The following is an 11442-nucleotide window of genomic DNA, read 5'->3' as shown; positions in this document are numbered from 1 at the left end:
ATACAATAATCATCCTTTCATTTCAAATATGGGACTGTGTTTTCTGTAAAGTATTATGAGAGTATCATGAGAGAGGCGTTGTCTCATGATTACTTGAATTTATTATAGTGACATATAAAAATTAATAGAGAAACAACTAAAAACATTTTTATATATGTAGCTTTAATGAGTATAACACTTTATGGTTTTTGAAGCATATATAAGTTTTGTAGCAACTGAGATTCCGAGTAATAGCTTTGGCACTTGGATTCTGGTCTTTTGTCTCTTAGTGGTATTTTTAAAAATTTTATTAATAAAGGGGCACCTGGGTGGCTCAGTCCTCAGCTCAGGTCATGATCCCAGGGTCCTGGGATCGAGCCCCGCATCGAGCTCCCTGCTCGGCGGGAAGCCTTCCTCTCCCTCTCCCACTCCCCCTGTTTGTGTTCCCCCTTTCGCTATCTCTCTCTGTCAAAAAATAAATAAAATCTTAAAAAAAATAAATAAAAAAAAATTTTATTAATAGAAATGTGAAGATTGTCAATAAGAAAGCTGTTACTTTTTCATGTAATTTACAAACACACACGATGGGCGTGTCTTATCTTTGGTTATCCAATTATCCTTCCTTCTGATAATAATACTTAGATTTTTCTCTCAGTTCATCCAAAACCCCTCCTCCCAACCACCACTGTCACCGCCATCCTCACATTTTTTTTTCCACCAGTTACGCAAAGACATGACCATGACCCAGACCCAGCCAATAGAGTCTAGCCCTTTGTCCACAGTGGTTTGGAGACAGGCACAGAATGAATTCATTACAGTACAACTGAACCCTAGAACTTTCACTGAATCTATCATGAAAGAGGTTTTCTTTTTCTGCTAGGCATTACTAAGCTTAGACGGTATGAGTTGAGAATAGCCATTTTATAAGGAGACCTGCTGCAAAAAATGAAACCACATAGGAAAATACAGTGGAGAGCCACTGATGCTTTTAAGATTGCCCACATCTTTGGATCCAGCCATGCCTGAATACAGCCTAGCCTTGGCATTCTGGTGGCATGTGCCAACAAGGCCACCCCACACCCTGCTTTTACTTTGTTTTTACTTAAATCAGCATGAGTTGGGTTTTATTCCCTTACAGCTGAAAAGAACTTTTAACTAATATCAAACAACAGAGGCTTAAACTAGAAAGTGGCAGGAATCTCTGACTTTGTCCCTTGATCCAATTACCCACTTAAATAGAGGCAACAAACATCATAGTTTTAAGCAGTTGGGGCTTCACATTCTGAACTCAAAATATTCTCAATCTAAATCTCACCTTTCCCCACAGCTTTCTGAGTGTCCACTTTCTCAGATGCCTTTCTGGCCCTTGAGAATCCCAGAAAATTCTTAAAATATATAGAAACAACAAAAACTGAGCAATATTTCTGATTCCTTCCCATTAGCAGATTGGTTAGCCCAAACAGAAACAGGGGAGGACAGGCATATTCAAGGCATCTGTGAAGCTGGCAAAAAAAAAAAAAAAAAAAAAAAGACCAGTATTTTACACAAGTTGGAGGGCTTGGGAACTTTGTCAGAGTGCCAATGTCAGGAAACGTGAGTATTTTGGCCATGATATTTGAGAATTCTTTAATAAAATTATATTTGGAGAAAGGTAGGAAGTCGTATACATCTAAATTCATGATTTTAAAAAGTCTATAATGTTTTAATACATTTCACGTAAGAGAGAGAGTCACATTTTTCAAGATTTATTTATTTATTTTGGAGAGAGAGAGAGAGAGAGAGAGAGAGGGAGGGAGAGAGAGGCAGCACACCAGTGGGGAAGGGGCAAAGGGAGAGAGGGAATCCTCAAGCAGACTCCCCCACTGCCCAGGGCATGAGCTTGACATGGGGTTTGATTCCACAACACTGACATCATGACCGGAGCTGAAATCAAGAGTCGGCCACTTAACCAACTGAGCCTCCCAGGTGCCCCAGAAAAATAGTTACTTTAATTCTAGTCATGCATCATACTATGTTTTGTCTACACCATCTCAAGTGCCTAGGAACTGGAAACTTTTTAATATTCAGGACATCTTTGTTTCCCTTATGTCCTCCCCATCACCATTTTCAGAAATACATTTGACAGAGTCACTGTTTGGTGATCGCATATCATATTGTGATTTAATATTATTATGTGTAGTGGTTTGTGTGGAGAAATTGGTACACCACATAGTAAACTTGACAGATATGACTTAGACATTCTACTGTATGTTTTTGTATTTTGAACGTTTCTGAGCACATAAATTTGAGATAATCCTGAGGTTAATTCTATCAGAAGCCTTAAAAAGCAAAAGTGATTTTAAAAAGAAGAAGCTATCATTTTGCTTTAAATAATTTTTGCTAGCAATTATTGCTTATGAAAAGATATCTAATTGTACTAAAATGTAACTGTCTCTTATATTTATATAGCTCTTTCTAGTTTATTTTTTTTAAGATTTTATTTATTTATTCATGAGAGACAGACAGAGAGAGAGGGAGAGGGAGAAGCAGGCTCCCCAAGGGGCAGGAAGCCCGATGCGGGACTCGATCCCAGGACCCTGGGATCATGACCTGAGCTAAAGGCAGACACTTAACCATCTGAGCCACCCAGGCACCCAAGCTCTTTCTAGTTTAGAAATGATCTCAACTCCCCAACAATCCTATAAAATAGGTCAAAGAGATCTACCTCTTCTTTCTTAAATAGGAAAAAGAGGCTCAAGTCAGGCAGCTAGTAAATGTCAGACTTGGGTGTTTTGAGTTGGTTCATACCTTTGTACTGGATACCAGAAAGTACCCAATTAGGAGCATCTCCTATTTAGGCATTGGTCCAGGGTAGTCCCTGCCTAATCACCAATATCATGAACAAATGGCCAAACCTGGGTCTAGAGACTTCTACTAAAATCTTCCAGTGAGGCTTGAAAAGGAAGAAATTAATATAGCAAAGCCAAAAGAATGTCACAGAAACTAGTTCTAAGAAGGCAGTTCTGTAAAGGCCACAAAAATATTGCCTGTCATGGTTTCCTCTCCAACACCACAACTTTATGGTGCATACAGACATTGCTCATAAACTGTTTACCAGTGCATGAACAAATCTATCCAACTTAATCAGTAAGACTTAGCAAATGTATGGATCTTATATGTTACACATACACCACTATGAAACTAGTTAAGCTACATATAACACAGATAAAATTAATGAATAACCAAACCTTTCTCACCAGGATCTGGTGGAAGGTGGTCATGAGTTGCTAGATACAAGGTCTCAGTGATGCTCTCAATATTCTTACACGTCAACTTTCTTGATCGTGATTGGACTTATTTTTTATTTAATAAAACCTTTATAAATAGACTGACTATAGAGGCATCCTTACCATTCCCTAAGAGGCCAATGAAGTCAGGGTTGCATTTTACCTGACCTTGATCTTTTTAAGAGCCATGGCCTCATTCGCCACATTTAATCTGCCCTCACTCACCAAATCACTCTACTCTAAGCGGCTACCTGGGTCATGGCAATACCTTTAGTATAGACTTCTCTTTCAAGTCAACGATTCCTTCAGTTTCTTTAAGTACCCTAGGAGAGACCACTTATTCTTGCTCCGTGATTTGGCATAGGTGGAAACAGCTTGAGTACACCTCTTATTTCCCTTTCCTAAATGTAATGGGGAAAACACACCATTGAGCTATTAATCAATTTTTTCCTATAACAGTTTGCTAGCCTTAATCCACCCTTATTCCTACTCCTATTCAAGAACTTAGGCCATTAAGTATATGCTGCTCACACAATTTCCTGCCTCTGATCTATTTAAAGAAAAAAAAGAGGGGGCTGGTGCCTGGATAGTTCAGTCAGTAAAGCATCGGACTCTTGATCTCAGCTCAGATCATGACCCCTGCGGTGATGAGATCAAGCCCTGTGTCGGGCTCCACGCTCAGCTTCAAATATCTTGAAGACTTTCTCTCTCGCCCTCTCCCTCTGACCCTCCCCCCCAACTCATGCTCTCTCTCTTTCTCTAAAGAAAGAAAGAAGAAAAAAAGAGTCCTCAGACAGATGCTAAGAAATCCAGGACAAAATGATATAAATCTTACAGCAAAAGATCTGAGAATAAGATTCCACTCTGATCCCATATTTGCAAATATGGATCATCTTTCACTAGAGACAAGAAAGAAAAGGAGACAGTTCTAAGGGGAATTGTGGGAGAAGACGTTTTGGTGGGTTCCAAAGAGAATCTCAGGACCCTTGTCCTTAGGAAGAACCCTGAAGAGGTGGTCCCCCCAGAGATGGAAACCCTAACAAATTTAGGGTGATGAGATCAGATCAACCTCTTAGAGATTTCTGTGACCCAACATGAAGAGAAACAGCAGAATAAACCTCTGACCCTAAAGATGGCATAAACTTGGAAGAAAGAGCCCAAGACCCAATGACATAGTGTGGACAGGAAAAGATATCTCAGCTATGATCCCTCTCAGCTAATGGGCAAGGGTCAACTCCACTCACAGTCATAGAACTATTTAAGATCTCCAGTGTCAGATACAACTCCAGGGAAAACTGAGTGGAGGGAAACCCCAAACAAACTGCAATTAAGTCTATTGCCCTGTTGAAAATGGCCCTCAAAATGAAATCAAATTCACTTGTAGAATAAAAAGAATATTATATATCTCACATACCTGAGCTGTTGATTGGGATTCATACTCACCAGAAAAACATCCCTTCCCTAAGAAATCAGGAAACAATATGACTATACTCAGTATGAAGAATTTCAACAAAATATTGCTAGGGCAGCGGAAGAAAAACCTTTTCATAGGTTTTTAAAGCCTTCTGTTATTTTTTGTCCCTCCATACAAGGGTTATATGTCCACATTTTTATGCATGAACTTGACTGTGATTAATTCACTCAACAAATATTCATTGAGTACTTCTTATGCAGAAGGCTCTAGGCACTGCAAGAAATACAGAGAAATATACAGCATACAGCGTCTTCCCTCAAGTGATTTATAATCTGATTGGGGACAAGGAGAGAAATTAAACCATGAATGTTCAATACTGGCATGCATCAAATAAACCATAGAAATGATAAAAGTATTATGAGTTTAGACGATTGAGGGAGGAACCAGTGGGCTGGAATTGTCAAGGAAAGCTTCAAGGAGAAATGTTTTTTGCAAACAGTGGGTGAAGACACATTGGTAAGAATGAAATCCTGTTAGGGAGTTATGACCAGGATTTAAACTGAATAAGATAAATTAGGGTAGAGTCTGATGCAGTAGGGCAGGAAGGACAGGGTAGTGAATAGAAAGTTTGCGTCAATATCACTGAGAGGGACTTCTGGAAATGTTCTAATTAAAATATTTTTTCTTTGACATCTGAAGGTTAATTCCCCTTAGAAATCTTTAATCAACGGAACTAGATCATTCCTCTTAAATCACTTTTTAGTAATGAATCCATAGCCCTGAAATATATCTTTTTAGTGCCTTTTGAGATAAGCTCTTTCTTCCCCACCATCACCCAGTAATTCTGATAAAGCCAAAATTCCCCCTTCACACACTCACACAATTCCTTAGCCACTTAGATCTAGATCAAAGTCCATGTAACACCCTCCACTCTGCGTACACAGAGTAATTCTCACAACCACAACCCTTACGGCTCAACCTGGACCCCCTCCCAAATCCTCCTCTCTGACTTAACAATGCCTCACTCCTGTCCCCTTTCAAAACATATGTTTCCTAGAGAACTGGCAGAACAAAAAGAAATGACACTGATGTCATTTCTATGAGCACGTTGCCTCTCTACATACAAAGTCGACGTCCCATGCAAAAGTCTGCTGATCTGGCCTGCCCTATTCCCAAGTTGTCTGGTAATTAGAATTCTTCTCAGCAGGAGACAATGCCATGCATCTTGAGCAGAGAGGAGGAAATTGGAAGGATTCCAGAACCTTTTCACTCTTGGCTCAACTGGCCCAACTGGTAAACATAATGCTTCTACCTTTAGCTGGAGATGATTATATAAAGTCTGAGTCAGAGAAGGATATGATTTTCTTTATTATTACTTCAAGGCCTTGAGGTATTTTTTTCTTAAAACACCAAGGAGTCAACCAGCAGAAAAATAAAACCCTTAAGGGTTTATTCATAATGCCCAGAGGCAGGTCGTGCACAGAAAATGAAGAACTTGAAAAAGAATATGAAAATATTTTCATGCAAAGAAACCAAATCCAATCAATGCATTTCTAACATATCCCTACTATGTGCAAGATCAAAATATCATTTTTAAATAAGTACTTTTGAGAAACAACTTTTGACGAGCAAAAACTCGGATTCCTCTTACATTTGTTTGCTGACAGTTGACATCACACCAAATTGATTCTGGCCATATCCATAGACAGTCTCAGGTCTGATGTCCTGGACTGTTTCATCGCATCATCCCTGGGAACATCACTGAGTGCTTTAATAGACTCTTTTCCAGATAAGACAAGTAGTGTTCAATACCAGGTTAATGAAATTTTTGTGGTCATTGCCTCTGCATACATCTTTTTACTCAAGAATGTGTGGGTTTTAAACAATCACATAAACCTCTATTCCTTAAGCAACCACAGTAAAATTCTTAAATTGTTTCTGGTAAGTGCTTTATCTGTGCAATCCCTTCTAGTCTCTTCGCCATTTTTATAGATGTAATCAATTATTTCAGTCAAGCAAAGTATCCTGCCAACTTTCCAGAATTCCTAGCACGATTTTAACTACCAGCTTGGGGTTTTATTCAGTATGAGCATAAAAGTTATTATATTCTAATTGCTTGTGATTGTTACTACATTGAGATTTATTTTTGTTGTTTTTTTTCAAGAGATTGTTAAAATGAGTTTAGTGACTTCATTCTGGTTTTCCTGATTGATTCTATTATTAGGACTGTGGAAGCCTGGGGCCCTTTGGCCTTGCTGAACATCTTGAACAATTTTTTAAGCAGTTTGGGTTTGGCAAAACCTATTTTGCCAAGAACATTACCCTTTAATTTTTAAAAACCATGTGCATTTTAAGGAAAATGTAACCCATATGTTCCTAATTCCTCTGTACTAAACACATCAAAATGTTTTGTAAGAAACACTTGATTTCCAAGAAGACTTATGAGCCTTCCTTATAAGAACTTTTTAGTTATTTTCTTTTAAAACAGGAAGTTACTTCTGCCAAGAATAAAGTTATTTAGACACCAACTGTTTCAAGAAACTCATGAACTAACTGGACATTTTTTATGTTATCTGGAATATATTTGCTGAATAAAATGGTAGCCAAAAACAAAAACTGACCAGTGAGAGAACCAAATCAAATATTTTAAAAAATTCTTAGAATATATGTACGTTTTCTGAATCTTCATACATTGAAATACTTGGTTATAGATTTACTATTTGACAAAAACACCTGTTTCAAAAGAGTTTGTTAGGGATCAGATTTGGGTGTTGTTTTGTTTTGTTTTTAGTTCTAGGGAAGGTATTCTAGAATCTTATTTGAATATCTGTTTTTAACATGTTACAAATTAACTTTTCCCAGAGAATTTGGAAATATTAATTCAGTGTATCTTCATTTTAATATTTCTATCTCTAATCCCAACAGTAAGAATAGAAAGAATATTCACAAACCCAGCACAGTGTATATTTTTGCATATGTATAGATTCATATAAATGTATAGATATGTACTGTGGATACTCAGGCAGCTTTACCCTCCATCATGAGTCTCTCAGATTCCAAACTACTGAGCCGTGAGAGAACCGCTATTACTCCTACTCCTCAAACTAGCAAAATTTGGTGACGATTCTTCCTAGTCTAGATTCATAGGCTGACATGTCAAGCATAAGTCTGTTACCTCAGAAGGGCAGCACGAAGACTCCCATGGACAGAATACACAACCTATCAGGCCTATTTCTGGCCGGATTTCTTGAATATTCTGGTATTCTCTTATTTCCATCCTAATTTAATATCCTAGTATCAGATCAGAAGAAAAAAGGAGAAACTGTCCCTACACCTCAAGCCTGCAAGGATCCACCTTCTCGGTTTCTCCAGGTTAGATCTCCCATCAGATCCACCCGGTTTGGGATGATCATAAAGGTGAAGACCTCTGCTTCCACTGGCCCTGTTGCTCAAGGCTCTCTATGCAGCCTTCTGGATCTCTGTCACCACAGCCCCTGCTGTACCATAACTCCCATCTGTGAGCCAACCCAACCTTAAGCACTCAGAGACAAGCCAGTAGATATCACATCAAAGCGATTAAAAGGCAAAATGCAATGAATCATGGATCACTACATCAAAAACTAATGACGTATTGTATGGTGACTAACATAACATAATAAAATAAAAAAAAAGAAGAAAAAAAAATAAAAGACAAAATGTTCTGATTCCCAAGTAGCCATATGGTTGGTGCTCAATGATATGAGATGATGAATATGTTAATGAACTTGATCGTGGTCATCATTTCACAATGAATAGCCATATCAAATCATCACATTGGGCACCTACTGATCTATCTATCTACCCTACTGATAGATGATAGATTAGATAGATGATAGATGATAGATAGATAGATAGAGAGATGATAGATAGCTTATAGATATATATATATATACAGGTTTTATTTGTCAATCATGCCTCAGTGAAGCTGGGGAAAATATGAGAAATTATATCATCTGCTCTTTTATGAATATTACTTTTTATAGGTTAATATTAATGTTTTTTTCTATTTTAAAATATACAAATCAGGAACACAAAAGAGACAATTCATTCTCATCTTCTTCATCTGTAAATGGCCATAAGAAGATGGAATGATTCCTCGGGTTCTTTCCTGCACAAACTTTTTCTGAAACTACTCTTAGCACTCGAGCTTTCCAGCAGTCCTGACAATGAAGAAGTCATTGGCAGCTGGTGTTCAGGGCACACAGTGTTTCCTGATGCAAGTATTTACTAGTTCAGCCCTGAGTTCCTGCTGCATGCCAGGCACTTTGCTAGGATTAAGGCTACAAAGAAGAAGGCAGAAAAAAAGAAACAAATTCTGCCTTCATGGGTTTTAGAGGAGCTTAGAAAAATAAGCATCCAAACAGCTGTGACAACGTCTGATTTGAATTTTCACTGATAAGGAAAAAAAAAATAGAGGCTGGAAATCCTTTGTATTTGACATGGAGATAGAAAAGCAGAGGCCAAACAGTCTCCAGAGAGTTGGCAAGGAAGGCGTGGTGTCAGGGAAGCTTTAAGAGAGTTGATCAGAAATAAGGGAAACAAAAGGTTTTATCAGCTGTAAAACAAAGAACTATAAAGGGATTGAATTCTATTTGTTTTTTAAGTCCTGTCACTCTAGTTTGGGTATGTATTTCTACATGATGCTTTTCTTCTATGTTCTCCAGCACCCCAATGTAGTTACTACATCTGCCACCAAAAAAAAAAAAAAAAAATTAATAAAAATTAAAAAGAATAGGAGGACCAGCAAAAATTTTATTGTAACAAAACTCAAAATGTACAGAATCATTATTTCTCCAGCCCTGGAAATTAACCTAACAATTTTTTACATAACTGTATAAGAGTGCCATGATGAAGTTGGAGGAGGGCCATAGAAACTCCCCAAAATGTACCCCATATGTGATGGCAAGAATGCAGCATAGTGAGGGCATTTGAAAAATAGGCTCTTTCATCTTAAGAGACAAGAACAAGGCTAGTCATAATCAAAGTTTTTAAATTGTGAAAAGTAATATTAGAAGGATATTCTGATTCTGTTGTGCTCTTTGAGGATTAAGGCATTTCATGAAATAAATAACATACAATGGATTGCCTGTTTAAGTGTTTAACCTAGGAAATGGCAGATCCAGCCATAATTTTCTAAGCTAACCTAAAGCTCTCTGCATGTACTTCATCAACATTTTTAGATTTAAATTCTAAACCACAAAAAAGTATTTCCCTTGTGAATAATCTGGTAACAGTGTTCTTCACTGTCAGGATTGCTGGAAAGTTCGTGTGTTGAGAAAATGTTCATAAGGGGTGCCTGGCTGACTCAGTCAGTTGTGCATCCTGGAGGCTCAGGTCATGATCTCAGGGTCACGAGATGGAGCCCCACGTTGGGCTCCACGCTTAGCACAGAGTCTGCTTGAGATTCTTTCCCTCTCCCTCTGCCTCTCCCACAACGTGCTCTCTCTCTCTCTCTCTCTCTCTCTCTCTAAAATGATAAATAAATCTTTAAAAAAAACAGGTTCATAAAAAGTTTGTGCAGGAACTAAACTTAGAAGCCTTTCACTCCCTCTTCCATCCCTTTACAGATAAGGGGACTAAGTCCCGGAAAAGATGGAAATGAGTTGTCTATGTTGTGTTTCTGATGTACAGTGTGATGATCTGATATAGCTATACCTTGCATATATTGTATATGTTAGTAGTATCATTAAAAGCAGATCTGCTCTTGCGAGTATGACCTAATACTAGGAAAATCTTAATAAACTGGTTTTAATAAAGAGCTGATGCTTCAAAATTATATAGGATCCATCAATATGTTGCAATATTCCCAAAATTTTACATACAGTTGGAAATTTTCTTTCATCTGCAGTTTTTGGTTAAGACATGGATAGGGAGGAGAGAATTGTCCAGAGTGAAGCCACTGGAGTGTAAATGGTCATCTCTTACTATTTCTTCTTCATGCAAATTGTGTTTGACAAAAAAGAAGAAAGAAGAACAAAGGACAAAAGGAATGAAGGAAGGAAAAGAAAGAAAGAAAGCCCCCTAAAAGAATAAAATCCAAACAACTTTAATTATAAATATATTTTAAAAAATAGAATCACTAATCCTAACTGGCCTTAACTACAGTAATAAGAAAGTTTTGTTTGAAAAATCTGGGTCTTGACTAGTTTCTTTCAAAATTTACTTTTGTATAGGAGCACCTGGGTGGCTCAGTCGGTTAAGTGTCCAGCTCTTCTTGGTTTCAGCTCAGGTCATGTTCTCATGGGTTGTGGGATCCGGCCCCCCAATCAGGCTCCACACTCAGTGGGGAATCTGTATGAAAGATTCTCTCCCTCTGCCCTTCCTCCTGCTCACTCTCTCTATCTCTCTCTCTCTCTCTCTGAAAATAAATAAATAAATATTTTTAAAAAATTACTTTCATATAATTTACCTTGAAATTAGGTCTCTGGAGGAATTAAAGGTCAATATGCTGAGGAAGGTAATGAAGTAAAGGTAGAAAGAATATAGTTTGAATGAATATAGGTGAAGCCAGTGCAAATTTTTCTAGCTGATAAATTTTTTTAAAACTCAGAAACATTTACCTATGAACGATGAAGTGGGTTGCTTTATTTTTAAACCATCCATGATGACTACTAGCTTTCCATCACTACAGAAGTATTCAGAGTAATCACAATTAAATAATTACGGTCAATTAACTATAAATCTAACATGTTTGGTCAACCTGTTCTTCCTTTCTAGAAAGCTGTGCAGAACGGATACCTGTGT

Source organism: Callorhinus ursinus, unplaced genomic scaffold, assembly GCF_003265705.2.
Source record: "Callorhinus ursinus isolate GAN/ISIS: 27379988/994484 unplaced genomic scaffold, GSC_fseal_2.0 scaffold26, whole genome shotgun sequence".
In the NCBI taxonomy this organism is placed as follows: Eukaryota; Metazoa; Chordata; class Mammalia; order Carnivora; family Otariidae; genus Callorhinus; species Callorhinus ursinus.
This window is presented reverse-complemented; position numbering follows the sequence as displayed.